The 20,138-nt window shown below is 29.9% G+C and overlaps 1 long non-coding RNA gene across 1 annotated transcript; it reads left to right on the forward strand.

Annotated features, from left to right (window-relative positions):
* Nucleotides 1–108: 108 nt before the first annotated feature.
* Nucleotides 109–2,554, forward strand: LOC118486270. Its single transcript, XR_004878163.1, has 6 exons — nucleotides 109–444; nucleotides 561–615; nucleotides 992–1,442; nucleotides 1,784–2,160; nucleotides 2,251–2,308; nucleotides 2,397–2,554. It is a non-coding gene; the product is annotated as an uncharacterized LOC118486270 (long non-coding RNA).
* The last annotated feature ends 17,584 nt before the right edge of the window (nucleotides 2,555–20,138 follow it).

Consider the following 20,138-nt stretch of genomic DNA (forward strand, 5'->3'; position numbering starts at 1 on the left):
GTTTCTATATGTAATGGTTTTGCTGAATTTGATATTATTGTTGTTTTCTTTTTGTTCTTTACTCATTTTATTTTGATTTTGTTGGTGTTCTTATGGTTAGATTAGGGATTTGGCGAACTGATTCAAGGTGTGTGTATGTTATCTGAGTAGATCAGCGTTACCTACGACAACTGAAAGACACGAGGTGAACCATTTATCACTTTATATCATTCTGATCGGCTTGCATGTTTCGCTCCTCTTTAGATCTAATAACTAACTTCTGTTGGATTGGAGTTTGATACAATGGTTCTTCTAAATTCTGACAACCTTTGGATCTCGAATGGTTTGGTGAAAGTTATATTGGGTTTATAATCCTCAACTCAAGAAAGGCGTCATATAAGGCTATTTAGTCGAGTTAAACTTCCGGCGACCATACATAGAGTTGCACGCCTGTTGTTTGGTTTTGTGCGTTTTATTTTTTTTTAGCTGCGCGTCACACGTACGTGTCAGGCTCCCTTTTATTTTTTCCCTCTATTATAAAACCATGCTAATCCTTTTATTTTTTTTCTTTACATTCATAGGCTATCAACTGAGACTTTGGAGAATATCCACTAGCAATCTCAAGTAAAAGCAAAGGTATGTCCTTAATTAGTTAGTTTTAATTATGTATAAATTTAATTCCCATTTTCTATTGTTTGTTCTATTTGCTATATGGAGTCAATTCATCCACGATCCATTTATGGCTGTTTCTCAATTTGACATTGCATGAATTTGAGTTTGTATAAAGATTAGAAAATTAAAATGTGACTATACGTATTTTTTTTAATTAGCAAGATCTGACATAAATGATACAGCGTAGAGCCCCCTTGTAGGTTGTTTATCGTTTTAATAACGCTCTAATTATATATAATAACAAATGATGAAAGGTGTTAGGAACATTTCTCAAGGGTACTTTCGTAATTTTACCGTTCAAATAATTGTGCCACTCACCCATTTTGTCCCCTGCTTTCAGAATTCAGAGACAGAGAGAGTGAAACCGCTAGAGAGAGACACGACGCTGACGGGAGCGGGTGCCAGGCATGGCCTCCGGCCGGCCACTTTATCTTGAGGACTCCGGTGGTCTTGCTTGTGTGCGTCGGAGTGTCGATCAGAGAGAGAGAGAGAGATAACGATGGGAGTGGGTGCTGGCCAGCGACCGGTGATGCTGCTTGTGGATCCCGTCATAGGTAACGGTGGTGCGTTTGGAGATTTCACAGCGACCGATGATGGTGGTGTGGTTTCACGGCGGAGAAGATGAGTGGACTCGGTTGCTTGCTTGGGCGGGCAGACATGGTAGAAGAGGGGCTGTTGGTGGGTAGGGGCGGCGACAATCGTCAGTTTTGGTGTCGTAGGATTATCGTGGTGCAGTCATCCCTATCATTCCTCCTGTTTATTTTCACTTCAGTCTCCGTCGTTTTCACCAGGTACATATTACGTTTTCTTCTTACAGTTTACCAAACTTATCTTCGTTGATGTTGATTATATTCTGTTTTGAAATTACTTTCCAATCTTATACACTTATGGAAAAGTAAGTTAGGACTCAATTTTGCTCCAGATTTTATGATTTTTATAAGTTAGCTTTGTTATTTTGGTAACAAAAGAGTAAAATCATGATAATGGGTCAAATTAATCAAATTTAGAGAAAAAAAGGTCAACTGATTATTAACTTTAATGTGATTTGTCTACATGTTCCTTTGTTTCCATATTTTTGATTCCTAGATATGTTTGCCAAAATACAGTATGATGATGATTTTTTATTCTATAGGTCCAAAATTTGGTTGAATACTGTTGATCCTGTTATGTTGGCCCATGGATTGCAGCTTCAGTTTAATATTTCACCAAACTGGATGATACGATAGAGTTTTGTTTCGTGGAAAGAACCAAGCATGAATTGAATGAAGCGATGGAATAATCTTCGTTTATCTAATTTTTGTATATAGCGATATACTAGGTTGTATACATAAAACACAGACACGCTTTGGGTGAATTCGACCTATTTCACGAGTTTGACCCATGAGTCCCATTTTTTAGTTAAAAACGTATTTTAATATTAATTCATCTAACATTCATTCTTCTAAATGGAAGATCCAAGTATATGGATCCTTGATCACAACTATCATGAAGCCATGTTCACCATCCATGGTAATTCTTAAATTTAACAAATATAGAAGTGATAAGTACCTCTTTGTTAATAGATGTGTACTATAATTATATGGTTATGCTCTATTGCAGGCATGTGATGAAACCATCTCTGAACTAGACATGCTTGGCAAGGATTCTTGCAAAGATGGTTCGATGCATCTTACCATGCTTACAAAAGATTTTCACTATGCCCTTGTAGTAAGATACTATTTTTGATTATTTGATTATATGTGCAGTACTAACATGGTGCATCGCTATCACTGCTTGGGTCATCAATGTTTTGTTTAATGCCCAACCACCATCAAGAGTGCAACGAGTATACTTTTGGTTATCAGATGTAATTGGAGTATATTTTTGGATATTACAATTATATGAGTTTGCAGTTTGATGTTGATTATCCGTTTTCCCCGCAGCAACACGCGGGCGGGTGTAAATACTAGTTTTTATTAAATAACACATGTTTCTTTACATTGAAAATATTAACCATGTTACTTAATTTTTTGGGTTACATGAACACTCTCATTTGTATTAAAAAAATGTTTCTTTACATTGAAAATATTAACCATGTTACTTAATTTTTTTGGGTTTTGGTTGATAATGATTTACCTTGCATTATTTTAATATATATATATATATATTATATATACAGAAAAATTGTATCGTACAGAATGTCTTAACGTACGACGCGTATGCAACGACAAGTTCGCATGTTATAAACCCGTAAAAGAAATATCCCATGTTATAAAAACGAAAGTTAGCACGTTAGAAAAATACAATTCGCATGTGCAAATAAAAACCCAATTCGCATGTTGTTATGGAAACCCAATTCGCATGTTACTTAAAAGTATTCGCATGTTGATAATGCATCGCGTACACGTCGTATGTTAGGCATTTTGTACGTTAACCGGCCTATATATATATATAGGACCGTTAAAATAAAAACCACCTCTAGTTGTAAGAACCAAGAGAACCACTTTCTAGCCATTAGATCTTCAAAATGGATGGATGAGATTAAAAGTAATTAAAAATAATATTAAATACTTTTTTGTCTTATTATGTCTTTAATATTTTAATCCAAAAGGGTAATTTATTAAAATTACTCTATTTTGTCTTTTTGTGTTTATTGTTTTTTATTACTTTTTGTATTATTATATTAGTTTTTATTTTTTTAACATAATTTTTTTTATTAAAATCATTTTTAAATTCAGATTTTTATAACAAATTTTTTAAACTTTTTACGTTTTACGTATTACGTTTTTACGTTTTACATTAAACTTTTTATGTTTTACGTTAAAAACTTTACGCTTTACGTTAAACTTTTTACGTTTTATGTTTTTACGTTTTACGTTTTTACATTAACCTTTTTACGTTTTACGTTAAACTTTTTACATTTTACGTTTTACGTTAAACTTTTTACGTTAACCTTTATACGTTTTACGTTAAACATTTTACGTTTTACGTTAAAATTTTTACGTTTTACGTTTTACGTTAAACTTTTTACGTTTTTATGTTAAACTTTTTACGTTTTACGTTTTACGTTAAAACTTTTTACGTTTTACGTTAAACTTTTTACGTTTTACGTTTTTATGTTTTACGTTAAAAAGTTTACGTTTTACGTTAAAAAGTTTACGGTTTAACTTTTTTTTTAACAACAACTTTTTTACGCAAAACGAACGCACCCAGAAATCGCAAACTCGGTAGGTGTCTCTGATAGATTGTTATCGTCATCGACTGGGGAAAAAATATAAAAAACCAACAACATCAAAACAAAGTGTATCTCGAAAAAAGCGGGGTTTGGCTCAGATTTTCCGATAATCAAAAGGCTGCAAAGTGTGGTTGCAGGTTCAAAAACCTACCCTCCACCATCGTTGCCGCGCCATCGTCATCAAAATCTAGGGTTTTTTTTCTTTTCTTTTTTTTTGCATCATCGCCACCCAATCCAATAAATCAAAAACCCACATAGTTCACTGATTAAAAATCACCAGAAAATCAAGAACACAGGCCAAAAATTACAAGAAAATCAAAAATCACCAGAAAATCAAAGAACATAGTTCCCTTATCAAAAATCAACAGATCAAACCCACACCCACCCATTGCCGGAGAAAATCAACAGAAGGCGGCCACCACCGGTTCACACCCCCTCACCCACCCATTGCCGGAGAAAATGAAAGAGGAGAGAGAGTCTGAACCCGAACATCATCAGCGACATCTTTCACACCCAAACTTCATCGGAACCAAAACAAAGCCTAAATCCCCAACTAGAAGGGACCCGAAGTAAACCCGCACCCGTAACCAAACCGAGCCGAAACAAACCTGAACCCGTTGAACCCGAGATTGAACGGAAAAGAAAACAAAACAACCATCATAGCCGCCGTCGGCCCGTCGCCGCCGTCGGCGGCGACGCTGCTGTCGCCGTGCACCGATGTCGCCATCTCTCTCTCAAACCATCTTTCTTCTTCCTATCTCTCTTGACCAGCCTCTCTCTCTCTCTCTATTCGTGATGTCACGCCGCCTCCGGATTTCACCGGCTCTGTGTGATGAAGAGGTGGTTTAAGGGGTTGTTGTCGGAGGAGGGTGTGGGTGTCGGCTTGTTGTCGGATGACGGCGCCGGCTCCACCGGTTATCCTAGTCGCCGGTTTATTAACAGGGGGAGGGGTATCGAGTGGGATAGGAGGAACCAGGTGAGTCTCATATTTGATGGTGAGTCTCATATTTGATGGAGATGAGGAACCAAGAGGAACCAGGTGAGTCTCACATTTGGCTTTTGTTGTTGAAATGTATTTGAGGAAGATGAGTATGATTGGGGGTAAAGTAAATGACAGAGGAGAGAGAGAAGAGAGATTCTGAATTCATTGAACAAATACATACACAAAAAAAGATGGACAAGACATTTGGATCAAATGACCAAATTAACCCTTATTCTGATTAGTGGATAGTGGTTCTCGCGGTTCATACAACTGAGGGTGGTTTTCATTTTAGCGGCTCCATATATATATAGTGATGAGTTCAAAAGAGAAGAAATTTTTTGTAAGAAGAAAAAAGAAGAAATTTCAACCAGTAAGAACGCTTTATTTTACTTCATTTAATATAAGTATTTAATGTTACTATAAGGGTACATTGGTAAATCTACATAGGTCATTAATTTGTAATCTTCCTCTTTAATAGCTAAATACATTAAATTTTTTGTAACTTATATATATATATATATATATATATATATATATATATATATATAACATTAATTACGCATGTTATATAACAAATCATGCACGTTGTTGTACGTGAAGTACGTTAAGCCGTAATGTACGATATACTTTTTCTATATGTATTATTCTACTATACATATAAAAAAAATTTGGCTACTAAAAGTAGCGATTTTAACATAAAAAATATTAAAAAAAATTAGATTTTTTTTTGATTTTTTTTAGGTTTTTTGGGGTTTAGTTTTTAGCATTTTAGCTCAGGGGGGGGGGTTAGGTTTTTTTTAGGTTTTTGGGGGGTTTTAGTTTTTAGCATTTAGCTTGGGGGGGGGGTAGGTTTTTTTTAGATATTTTAGGTTGTGTTCACATTTGTTCTCGCGGTTCTCGCAATAAAGGTGGTTCTCGCATGAACATTACCCTATATATATATATATATAGGGGGGGAGGTTCATTTGAGAAGAAAATTAAATTGAGAAGAAAAAGAACAAAGGGTATAATTGTAAAACATTAAATAGTTTTTCTTTCATCTCATTTATTATTATTTTTGAGTAATTAATTAGTCATAAAGACTATCATCCTCCACACTAAAATTTTTGCCTAGACACGTCAAAATTTATCCTACACGTTTTTTAAATTTATCCTACACATACTGAAATTTATCCTACACAACTCGTAATTCATCCTACACAACTCAGAATTTATCCTACACTTTAAATTAGATTTTTTCTTCGTTGAAAAAATATATTTTTTTTTAAAATAAGTTACAAATTTAATTTAGTTAGCTATTAAAAAGGAAGACTAACAATTAATGATCTATCTAATTTTACCAATATACCCTTACACCCATATTAAATACAAAAATTAAATGAAGTAAAATGAATCATTCTTATTGGTTGAAGTTTGTTTTTTTTATTCTTACAAAAAATTTATTCTCATTTGAATCCTCCACTATATATATATATATATATATATATATATATATAGGGAGCCGCTAGAATGAAAACCACCCCGAGTTGTAAGAACCGCGAGAACTACACCCCATGGGTGGGCGTTCACCATGATTTTTTTTTACAACTAGATGTGTGTATTATAAACACAGCCGTAAAAAAAAAAATTTAAACGCCGCGGCCGAGGGGGTAGTTTTTTACACCACAAGTTTGGTTGAAAAAAAAAGAAAAAATAAAAAAAATTAAAAACACCAAACTTGTGGTGTAAAAAACTACCCCCTCGGCCGCCGCGTTTAAAATTTTTTTTTACTGCTGTGTTTATAATACACACATCTAGTTGTAAAAAAAATCATGGTGAACGCCCCACCGTGGGGTGTAGTTCTCGCGGTTCTTACAACTCGAGGTGGTTCTCATTCTAGCAGCCCCTTATATATATAGTGTGGGGTTCATTGGGGAACACCAAAAAAGTGGGGAACAGGAGAACACCCTTGGATTAACCTAATCAAGGGCTGGGATTAGATTAAACTTTGCAAGGCTTAAAAAGGCGGAGGGGTAGTTTTGGTATTTTTGAAAAGTTTCTATTAGGTTTCTCTGGAGTATGTTTTGAATCTTGCAACTATCGTCTCTTCGCCGGAGATCCGATTTGACATCTTTTCACCGTCGCCGCCGGATTATGTGGCCGGAATGTATTGTGTTTATCACCGGAGAACAGTTAATCGGTATAATCGTCGTTGATTTCCTTTATTTCATCTGCGATTTTTCATATTTCGGCTGTGATTTTTCGAATCTACATTGATAATCTACGTTTTTTCAGATCTGCTTACGGAAAACTGTTAGAAACTGTAGTTGTTGCCGATTTTGTCTGAGATCTATGGAGTATTTTAGGGTTTCAGATCTTAGATCTCAGTTTAAGGTATCATTTATTTGCGATTATCATTTAAGTTTTATTTAATTTAACCTAATTATATGAAATTATGATTATTTGTAGATTTTTGTAGCTTTTTTAGAAAAAAGAAATCGTTTTAACATGTTAATTTTTTTATTAAATTTGATTTATATATCGCACTAGTCTTCCGGCTGCATCATCCGACGAATATGACCGTACGTTTACCCTTGCTAATTTAGTAGGTTTTAGTATTCCGATCATTAGATTTGATTGATATGCAGTATGATTTTGAACAATTAGCAAGTTTTGATGACGATAGTTATCTTGATGAATCTTAGTGTGCGTTTACTGTACTTTGCTATCTATTTTGCTAATTAGTAGTTTTAGTGCTTAGATTGTTAGATTTGATCGATGTGATCGCATCTGCGATATGATTTTCATTTGATAGGCAAATTTTGACTAGAATATGAGGTCCTGCTCCGAGCTGGAGGCTGTTGTCGTCACTTGTGCGGTCAAACGTTGGTCACTTGCATTTCGATTATCATGTTGATTTCATTTTATTAATTTTCTTTTGAATTTCACTTGTGGTTACCTGCATTTCATAATTTAAATTAGGTTTACATAACTTTAAATGCGAAACATATAAGTTTTACATGTTAAACAAATCATTTTTACATAATTTACAAGTTTTAAACAAATCAGTGACTGCAATAGAAAACTATCTATGGAGGTTTCATGTTACTGTTTTGACTTGCATTGTGGTTAGTTAAAATTTTGATGGTTTGTAAGTTTCATGAAAATATAACAATTTTTCATTTTACCGTTTTGACCTGCTTTTTTGGTGACTGTTGGTTCCAAACCGTTGAATTTCGCGATTGATTTTCTTATTGAGTGTTCCTCCCAACACAAAATCAATAACGGTGCGACTGATACCAATCGATTGCCGATTTTGATGTTTGGTTATGGAGCTTGTATAGGTTTTGACGTTTGATTTTGGTGCAACGGTTTTTGGTCCAAAGATTTTGGTTCGATTCTACACAACGGTGTCTATATGATCTTGTTTTTCACTTTTTTTTAGTTCAACTAATTTCTCCGGTATGCTACTTTTTTATTCAATATTCTTTTGTTTTTACTTACAATTAATTACTTTGGTTCAATTTTAACTTGATCTAGCATGCTTCTGTTTCACTTATTCCATTTGGAGTTCGGTTTCTTCAATTTGAAGTTCATTCGTTGTTCTCAAACTCGGAGATGTAACGAAGGTATAAAAAACTTGTTTTTACATGTAAAAAACTCGTGTTACATTTGAAAACCTCGTTTGTAACCCGCGTCTTTAACGGTAAATCAATCTTGATCCGTAACACATGAACATCTATAGGGAAAATGTTGCAAAGAAGCTTTTTCTTGCGTCAGGAGATTTTGAAAGCTAAAGGTGAGAATGTGAAGAAAGTTGCAAAGCACTTGTTAAAGTTCGGGTATGGTCGGGCCAATGGTTAAATCGCTAAACCGGATCAGTGAAGGGATCCTAAATTTTTTGTAACTTAGTTTCCGGTTTTGGTAGGTTCAGCAGGTCAGGCCGTTTAGGCTTGTTTCCGAAACAAAGTCTTTGTAGGTCAACCGAACCGTTTAGACTCCTAACCACGAATGGTGGCAAAATGAGTTATCCAGGCTTGTTGGATAACCGTAAAAAAGGGTTCGAGTCGATGTGTCGTTTTAGTGTGAGTTGAAATGGTTCGGTTTGGGTCGATCAGTGAACCTGTTTTGTCCATTTCTATTATAATTAACTACTTGTTAAATATGAAAGCAACAATAGTATTATTAGAACAATAGCCTCGTGTTTTTAAACACTTGGTAAATATGCTGATCATCCCAAGTACTGTTTTGAGACTCTGTTGTCAAGTACTGTCATAACTAGTTTGTCTTTGGAGCTTCCTGTAGTGGTTGAGTACAAGATCGCTATGGGTTATGTCTTAAGTCAGGTTCTATTGGGATCCTAAGATTGAACAAGATGAAGAGGACAACAAATCTTGAAGCTGGTTATAAGCTGAGAATCATATGCTTTGTTAATTGTTTGTTAAAGATATTGGCATGTCTCCAATTGAAGTACAGTGTGTAATCTTTACTCGCAAGAATTTGGCCAAATTGTTTACTTTTTATTACTTTGGATTTTTTTTCGTTTCTGTATGTGGTGATTGTTATTTTTTTTTTTACTTTCGGAGTTCAGACCATGGGTTTAACATGTTAAATAATCATAAAAATGTGTGAGTTTCAATTTGGAACCTAGAAAAAGTACGGAACCGAGGAACTATTCATTTAACACGTTAAATATATCATAAAAAGGTTGGGTTCAACAGGAAATACCAAAGTAGTGGGGAACCATGGGTTAAGCATATTAAATAATCATAAAAATGTGTAGTTTCAATGAAGAACCTCAAAAAAGTGAGAAACTGAGAAACCAAAAAACCATGCATTTAACATGTTAAATATATCACAAAAGGGTTGTGTTCAATTGGGAACATAAAAAAAATACCAGGGAACCGGGAACCATTTATTTAACATGTTAAATATATCATAAAAATGTTAAATATATTATAGAAAAATTAAGAGTTAATTACATAGTTAGTCCCTGTGGTTTGCACAAAATAACATACTTAGGTACTAATAGTTTAAAATCACCTTCTATGGTATTAACCTTTCATTTTGTAACGTTTGGAGGTATTAACTTCTAGGGTATTAGCATAGTTAGTCTCTATGATTTGCACAAAATAACATACTTACGTACTAACAGAATGTGATTTTAAACCTACAAATAACGTTAATACCTCCAAACGTTACAAAATGAAAAGTTAATAACCTAGAATGTGATTTTAAACTATTAGAACCTAAGTATGTTACTTTGTGCAAACCATAGGGACCAACTACGTAATTAACTCAAAAATTAATTTAACATGTTAAATTGTGTTATTTTTTTAATTTTCAGATCTTTTGCATATAAATACATGTGTGCAGGACTTTTTAATAAAAAAATCTGAAAACTAAAAAATAAAAACATACTTAAAAACACTTTAAAAAGGTAACAATTTCTTTTTTACATAATTGATTTTTTTTATTTGAATGGCTTCAACACATCTCCAAATTGAAAAACTTAAAAAAAAATTGAAAAAAAAAATAATTTTTAAAATAGTGAATGAGGGTTGAGTTCAGTGGGGAACACAAAAAGAATTGAAAACCGAGGAATCATTTATTTAACAAGTGAAATATATCATAAAAAATATTTTAACATTTAAAAAAATTAAAATTTTTAGATCTTTTGCATGGAAATACGTGTAGAAGTTTTTTAAAAAAATTCAAAAACTTAAAAATAAAAAGATGCTTAAAAAACACTTTAAAAAGGTAATAAATTATTTTTTTTACAAAAAAAAATGATATTTTATTAAAATAGCTTCAACACATCTTTATATGCCAAAATTTCAGGTTATTTTTTTAAATAGTTAACGAAGGCTAGGTTCAACGGAGAACACCAAAAATGTGGGGAAACAAGAAATCATTCATTTAACATGTTTATTATATTATAGAAAATTTAATTTAACATGTTAAAATTTATTATACAAAATTTATTTTTACATGTTTGGTCAAATAAAGTCAAATCGTGCTTAATTGATCAATGCAAACAATTATTTAACATGTTACATTTATTTATTTTAACATTTTGAGGCCGTGTAGATTACAAATAAAACTTTATTTTAATATTTCAAACTCTAATATGAAATTCAATGTATAATTTGGTCAAATAAAGTTTGCTTGATAAATGCAACATTTATTTAACATGTTAAATTAATTTATAAAACATTCTGAGCCCGCATTGACTTCAAGCAAAACTTTAATTAAATATTTCGAACTCTAATTCGAAATTCAATATATAAGTTGATCAACGCAAAATCTCATTTAACATGTTAAAATTTATTATACAAAATTTATTTTTACATGTTTGGTCAAATAAAGTCGAATCGTGCTCAATTGACCAATGCAAACAATTATTTAACATGTTAAATTTATTTATTTTAACATTTTTAGCCCGTGTGGATTACAAACAAAACTTTAATTTAATATTTCAAACTCTAATATAAATTTATTTTTACATGTTTGGTAAAATAAAGTCGAATCGAGTTTACTTGATAAATGCAACATTTATTTAACATGTTAAATTAAATTTTTTTAACATTTTGAGCCCGCATAGACTTCAAGCAAAACTTTAATTAAATATTTCGAACTCTAATCCGAAATTCAATATATAATTTGGTCAAATAAAGTTGACTTAAACCTTGTTGATCAATGCAAAATCTCATTTAACATGTTAAAATTTATTTTACAAAATTTATTTTTACATGTTTGGTCAAATAAAGTCGAATCGTGCTTAATTGATCAATGCAAACAATTATTTAACATGTTAAATTTATTTATTTTAACATTTTGAGCCCGTGTTGATTACAAACAAAACTTTAATTTAATATTTGAAACTCTAATATGAAATTCAATGTATAATTTGGTCAAATAAAGTTTACTTGATAAATGCAACATTTATTTAACATGTTAAATTAATTTATTAAACATTTTGAGCCCGCATAGATTTCAAGTAAACTTTAATTAAATATTTCGAACTCTAATCCGAAATTCAATATATAATTTGGTCAAATAAAGTTGACTTGAACCTAGTTGATCAATGCAAAATCTCAGTTAACAGTTAACATGTTAAAATTTATTATACAAAATTTATTTTTATATATTTGGTCAAATAAAGTCGAATCTTGCTTAATTGATCAATGCAAACAATTATTTAACATGTTAAATTTATTTATTTTAACATTTTGAGCCCGTGTTGATTACAAACAAAACTTTAATTTAATATTTCAAACTCTAATATAAATTTCTTTTTACATGTTTTGTAAAATAAAGTCGAATCGAGTTTACTTGATAAATGCAACATTTATTTAACATTTTAAATTAATTTTTTTAAACATTTTGAGCCCGCATAGACTTTAAGCAAAACTTAAATTAAATATTTCTAACTCTAATCCGAAATTCAATATATAATTTGGTAAAATAAAGTTGACTTGAACCTAGTTGATCAATGCAAAATCTCATTTAACATCGTTAAAATTTATTATACAAAATTTATTTTTACATGTTTGGTCAACTAAAGTCCAATCTTGCTTAATTGATCAATGTAAACAATTATTTAACATGTTAAATTTATTTATTTTAACATTTTGAGCCCGTGTAGATTACAAACAAAACTTTAATTTAATATTTCAAACTGTAATATGAAATTCAATGTAAAATTTGGTCAAATAAAGTTTACTTTATATATGCAACATTTATTTAACATGTTAAATTAATTTATTAAACATTTTGAGCCCGCATAGACTTCAAGCAAAAATTTTGAAAAAAAAATAATTTTTAAAATAGTGAACGAGGGTTGAGTTCAGTGAGAACACAAAAAAAGTTGTAAACCGAGGAATCATTTATTTAACAAGTGAAATATATCATAAAAAATATTTTAACATGTTAAAAGATTAAAATTTCAGATCTTTTGCATGTAAATACGTGTAGAAGTTTTTATAAAAAATTCAAAAACTTAAAACTAAAAACATGCTTAAAAAACACTTTAAAAAGGTAATAAATTATTTTTTTACAATTTTTTTATTAAAATAACTTCAACACATCTTTATATGCCAAAAATGTGGTTATTTTTTTAAAATAGTTAACGAAGGTTGGGTTCAACGGAGAACACCAAAAATGTGGGGAAACGATTAACCATTCATTTAACATGTTAAATATATTATAGAAAATTAAATTTAACATGTTAAATTGTTTTTTTTTTAATTTTCAGATCTTTTGCATATAAATACATTTGTGCAGGTCTTTTTAATAAAAAAATAGAAAACTAAAAAATAGAAACATACTTAAAAACACTTTAAAAAGGTAACAATTTCTTTTTCACATAAATGATTTTTTATATTTGAATGGCTTCAACACATCTCCATATGCAAAAACTTAAAAAAATTTGAAAAAAAAATAATTTTTAAAATATTGAACGAGGGTTGACTTCAGTGGGGTACACAAAAAAAGTTGAAAACCGAGGAATTATTTATTTAACAAGTGAAATATATCATAAAAAATATTTTAACATGTTAAAAAAATTAAAATTTCAGATCTTTTGCATATAAATACGTGTAGAAGTTTAAAAAAAATTAAAAAACTTAAAATAAAAACATGCTTAAAAAACACTTTAAAAAGGTAATAAATTATTTTTTTACAACAAAAAAAATGATTTTTTATTAAAATAGCTTCAACACATCTTTATATGCCAAAAATTTGGTTATTTTTTTAAATAGTTAACCAAGTTGGGTTCAACGGAGAAAACCAAAAATGTGGGGAAATGAGAAACCATTCACTTAACATGTTAGAGCATTCACATTCAATCCATCAAATTGTGTGTGTGAAGTTTTTATAATGTAAAGAGTATAAAAAGTGGTTGTGAGTGGAGGAGAGAGAAAATGTTACTGTTCATCTGTATATTTGGGGGGACACTGTTTACCCCCTATAATTTTTTAATATATTTTGAAAGTGATTGTGAGTGAAGGAGAGAGAAAAGGTAATAATAAAGGTATAAAAATATTATTTAATTGAAAAGGAGAGAGAAAATGTAGTGTGTTTTAGTGTAATTTAGGGTGAAAATATGGTGGAATGGATGTGAATGCTCTTAAATATATTATTGAAAATTTAATTTAACAGGTTAATTTGGTTTTTTTTTATTTTAGATCTTTTGCATATAAATACATGTGTGCAGGTCTTTTTAATAAAAAAATCAAAAAAAATAAAAAAAATAAAAACATACTTAAAAACACTTTAAATATGTAACAATTTCTTTTTTATATAAATGATTTTTTTATTTGAATGGATTCAACACATCTCCATATGCAAAAACTTAAAAAAAATTTGAAAGAAAAAATAATTTTTAAATTAGTGAACGAGGGTCGAGTTTAGTGGGGAACACAAAAAAAGTTGAAAACCGAGGAATCATTTATTTAAGAAGTGAAATATATCATAAAAATATTTTAACATGTTAAAAAATTAAAATTTTCAGGTCTTTTGCATATAAATACGTGTAGAAGTTTTAAAAAAAATCAAAAACTTAAAAATAAAAATATGCGTAAAAAACACTTTAAAAAGGTAATAATTTTTTTTTTACAAAAAAAATGTTTTTTATTAAAATTCCTTCAACACATCTTTATATGCCAAAATTTTGGTTATTTTTTTAAATAGTTAACGAGAGTTGGGTTCAACGGAGAACACAAAAAATGTCGGGAAACGAGAAACCATTATTTAACATGTTAAATCTATTATAGAAAATTTAATTTAACATGTTAATTTTTTTTTAAATTTCAGGTCTTTTACATATAAATACATGTGTGCAGGTCTTTTCAATAAAAAAAATAAGAAACTAAAAAATAAAAACATACTTAAAAACACTTTTAAAAAGTAACAATTTCTTCTTTACATAAATGATATTTTTATTTGAATGGCTTCAACACATCTCCATATACAATAACTTAAAAAAGTTTTCAAAATAAAATAATTTTTAAAGAACGATGGTTGAGTTTAGTAGGGAACACAAAAAAAGTTGAAAACCAAGGAATCATTTATTTAACAAGTGTAATATATTATAAAAAATATTTTAACATGTTAAAAAATAAAAATTTCAGATCTTTTGCATATAAATACGTGTAGAAGTTTTAAAAACAATTCAAAAACTTAAAAATAAAAACATGCTTAAAAAACACTTTAAAAATGCAATAAATTATTTTTTTACAAAAAAAAAAGATTTTTTTTTTAAAATAGCTTCAACACATTTTTATATGCCAAAATTTTAGTTACTTTTGAAATAGTTAACGAGGGTTGGGTTCAACGGAGAACACCAAAAATGTGGGGAAACGAGAAACCATTCATTTAACATGTTAAATATATTATAGAAAAATTAATTTAACATGTTATTTTTTTTTTAATTTTCAGATATTTTGCATATAAATACATGTGTGCAGGTCTGTTTAGTAAAAAAATCAAAAAACTAAAAAATAAAAACATACTTAAAAACACCTTAAAAAGGTAACAATTTATTTTTTACATAAATGAGAGTTTGCATTGATAAACTAGGTTCGATTCAACTTATTATATCATATCATATATTAAATTTCGGATTTGATTAAAAAATAATTAAATAAAATTTTGTATGAAGTCTATGTGAGAACAAAATATTGAAAAAATATATTTTAACATGTTAAATGAGCATTTATAATGATCAACTAGACTCGATTCGACATTGTTTGAACAAACATGTTAAAAAAGTTTCGTACGATAAACTTTAACATGTTAAATGAAATTTTGCATTAAATTACTAGGTTCGATTCAACTTTATTTGACCACATTATATATCAAATTTCCGATTATAGTTCAAATATTAAAATAAACTTTTGTATGAAATCTATGCGAGCACAAAATATTGAATTTTTTTTAACATGTTAAATGTTAAATGAGCGTTTGCAGTGATCAACTAGCCTCGATTCGACTTTATTTGACCAAACATGTTAAAAAAAGTTTTGTACGATAAACTTTAACATGTTAAATTAAAGTTTGCATTAAATTACTAGGTTCGATTCAAATTTATTTGACCAACTTATATATAAAATTTTCGATTATAGTTCAAAATATTAAAATAAATTTTTGTGTGGAGCCTACGTTGGGCTCAAAATATTGAAATAAATAATTTAACATGTTAAATGAACATTTGAATTGATTAACTAAACTAAACTAATTTCGATTCGACTTTATTTGAACAAACATGTTAAAGTAAGTTTTGTACGATAAACTTTAACATGTTAAATGAGAGTTTGCATTGATGAACTAGATTCGATTCAACTTATTATATCAGATCATATATTAAATTTCGGATTAGAGTGAAAAATATTAAAATAAACTTTTGTATGAAGTCTCTGCGAGCACAAAATATTGAAAAAAAAAATTTAACATGTTAAATGAGGTTTGCAGTGATCAACTAGACTCGATTCGACTTTGTTTAACCAAACATGTTAAAAAAAGTTTTGTATGATAAACTTTAACATGTTACATGAAAGGTTGCATTAAATTAATATATTCGATTCAACTTTGTTTGACCAAATTATATATAAAATTCTCTATTATAGTTCAAAATATTAAAATTAAGTTTTGTGTGGAGCCTATGTTGGGCTCAAAATATTGAAATAAATAATTTCACATGTTAAATGAACATTTGAATTGATCAACTAAACTAAACTCTATTCGACTTTATTTGAACAAACTTGTTAAAGTAAGTTTTGTACGATAAACTTTAACATGTTAAAAGAGTGTTTGCATTGATAAACTAGGTTCGGTTCAACTTATTATATCAGATTATATATTAAATTTCGGATTAGAGTGAAAAATATTGAAATAATTTTTTTCATGAAGTCTAATGTGGAATAAGTGCAAATGGGATCTGAAGAGGCTGAAGAACATTAAGACATTCATCTATCACATCTAACGAAGCTTCCGATTTAACAAAAACAAGCGCTACAATCATAGTTGGCACGATCGCGCAACTTTGAGTAATCAAAGCCCTCATGTATAGTAAGTCTTCAAGAAACACATAAAGAGTTGTTAATGTGTTAATGGTAGTGCATAAAAAGCACTTTCTCAATCCCAAAACAAATATCAGGTTTTGACAAGATACATAGATTAACAAAAGTGTTTTGACTATTAGTCAGCAATGACACAAGTGAGGACCAAAACAATTGTAATAAAAAAAATCCCAACATATCTATGTTTGGAACACAGTCCACTATCGTAATCCATCGCAATAAAAACCGGCAGACGTAAGGATTCAAGACATTCATCCGATCTCTCAACAATGGTATAAATTCTTGGATGCTGATAAAAAAAGCATAAAACTTCATAAAAAATTCAATTAAAAATAAAATTACAACCTAACATAAAACCAAAGGTAAAGCAATAATTCGTTAGTTAGAGGCAACATAAGACATGGTCAACAGTTATAACGTATATAACGTATGATGAGAACGCTTGCCTTCATAAGTCTATCAAAAATGTGGGCAACACTTTGTGTATTGGGATCCGAGTCAGCTGAAAACTTGCACAACGCATCTAATATCTTGTTAAAGTGGAAAATGAACTCTCTTCTAACAACCTGCAAAAGGCATGAGATTAGCTGAGATGTTCTATATCAAGAAAGCTTGATTAATAAAGTTTGAATTCATTCTCATCTTTACTATTGTATAAAGCTTCACAAGAATAGTGATGAACTCTGGTAGTGGAATTTGTTGGCAATTTTTTTAGTAACAGAGAAAAGGAGCATAAATATTACTAAATTAGCGAGTAAAATGATACAACGTTCATATCCACTAGTAATTTTTATGTAAGCAAGAATATATAAAATAAAGAATGAATTCTAGCATCAAGTTATGTAAAATATGCTTTTCATAAGATGACAGTATCTTCTTTTGGTGAAAAAAAAATTGTACTGATATATATAAACAGATCTAACTGCAAATTTTTGATCCTTCAAATTCTTAAGTTTGACCTCCACTTTTCTAATGTTTGTCTCTAATTGATCGATTAAAAAGAAAACAAGGGAAACAATAAGAAGGAACTATTCTTAGTAGCAACATGGAGATTATACCAAAGCATACATCTACTTATACGGGTGAGATTGATGGAACAATGTCCTTAGTTCAAAGATTCAATCAGAAATACGACAATCAGATAACCATATCCTTAATTCATATACTGCCTCTTCACAAATAGGATTTCGACAACAAGACAGCCCTTTCCTTATTTCAAAACTCAATCAGAAAAGCAAAAAAACCTGTTACTATATAAGAGTATAAGAATCAATGGACTGTCAGTTTTGTAAATGCAGCATGCTATTTCTGACCTAATTAAGCTACAATGAAACTAGAATCATGTGACGACGCGTAGAACTGTTGTAGATAACATAAACAGATACAATCAGATAAACAAAACCATGAAACCTACCTTCGCTGAATTTCCGATCAGATGTAACCTAACTTTGGAATTCTCACCAGCGAGAAACGGGTCCGATATCATCTCTGATTCCTATGAACTCGATTAATACTAACAGCGACGACGTCGACGAGATCTGCTAACACCGGAGGTTATGAGGAATTATGCCGGCGATTGGCATCCATTTTCCAGATGACGGTTGTGAAATCTGATGAATTCAACATTAATACACTTTAAAATACAATTCAAAATGAGGCATTATTACATACAACATCGATAAAACCATCAGGCATTTTCAGAGTATCATAATAAACCTAAAATCAAATCACACATACTCATCTATCAAAGTTAAGTTAACTGCAATCAGAATAATGATATTACACACAACTGAATCAACTTAATAGCACAATCTGATATGTTGTATCTGATATAACCAGATAAATTATTCAACTTAACATGTTAAATAATTACAAACTAACATGTCATATATATAATTATTTCAAATAAATATCTACTATTAAAAGTTAACTTCAATTTCAAAAAAATATAGTTATTGATAGTTAATGGCAAGATCTAACCTAGATAACATGAAGAGAGCTTTATCATAATTAAAAACGCAATTTAGATGATGTATTCCTAATAGCAAACCACTAAAACGTACAGATCTGACGAAAAACAACAAAAAGCATTTGCAATGAAAAGAAAAATGAAATTACACACAAGTGAATCAAGTTAAGAGCAAAATCTAGAAGTTAGATCGCAAAGAATCGATGAAAAGAATGAAACGTACAGAAAATATAGAGATTAAATCTTACAGAGATGATGCTAGGGCTTCTATTCAGTCGGAGTGGTTATTTCCGGCAGTGTTTGATGTTAGGTTTTGCCGATGATGGTGGCGTATGGCGGTGGCGGAGGTGGTGGTGGAGATGGAGGCAGTGTCGGCGATGGTTGAGAGAAGCTAGGGTTTGAAAGTGGGATGTAATTCTGTTTGAAACACTGCGTTAATTATTAGATGTTTTTTGGACAAAAATGCCCCTGTTCCCTAGTTCCCTACTTTTTTAGTGTTCCCCAATGAACCCTCCCCTATATAGATATATAAAGTAGAAAACTTAAAAAGTTAGCAATTCCTATTTATAATTCGGATGGGAATTTTTTTTATTATTTTGTTAACAAACAATGATTTTTTAATGGCTTATTAATTGAACCTTTAAAAGACACTTTTATATACAAATGATTCGCTTTGGTGGTGTAGGCTAGAAGTATAACAAAATGATTTTTTTTTTTTCTTAAACTAAAGAAATTTCGTATCTCATATAATGATATTAAAAACTTTCATATTAGCAACCCGCTGCAACGCAGATAGCGTTAACTCATTAAATCTAAATACGTACATGTATCCTTAGGTAGTCTAGAAGATTTAAATATAGATATAGATTTAAGTTAGAAGAGGTAGTCTAGAAGATTTAAATATAGATATAGAGTTAAGTTAGGAGTGTAAAATTGATTTTCAACAAATCTAATCTAAATACGAAAATATAGCACAATATTTATTTCTTGTAATTTTAAACACCAACAAATCTCATCCAAGCGAGATCTTCTGATTGCGTTATCGAGTCTTGTTTTCGCATTAAAATAACGTTTTAGTAACATTTTGTTTAAATATTAATTATTTATTGATTATTGATTTATAACTAGGTTAAAATCTCGTGTATTACACGGGTTAAATAAATATAATTTTATATACTAAATAGAAAAATAATATATTTTTAAAAACCTTATTTATTACACGTGTTGAGTAAGTACAATTTTATATATTAAATAATGAAAAAG

Source organism: Helianthus annuus, chromosome 14 (genome assembly GCF_002127325.2).
Source record: "Helianthus annuus cultivar XRQ/B chromosome 14, HanXRQr2.0-SUNRISE, whole genome shotgun sequence".
Taxonomy (NCBI): domain Eukaryota; kingdom Viridiplantae; phylum Streptophyta; class Magnoliopsida; order Asterales; family Asteraceae; genus Helianthus; species Helianthus annuus.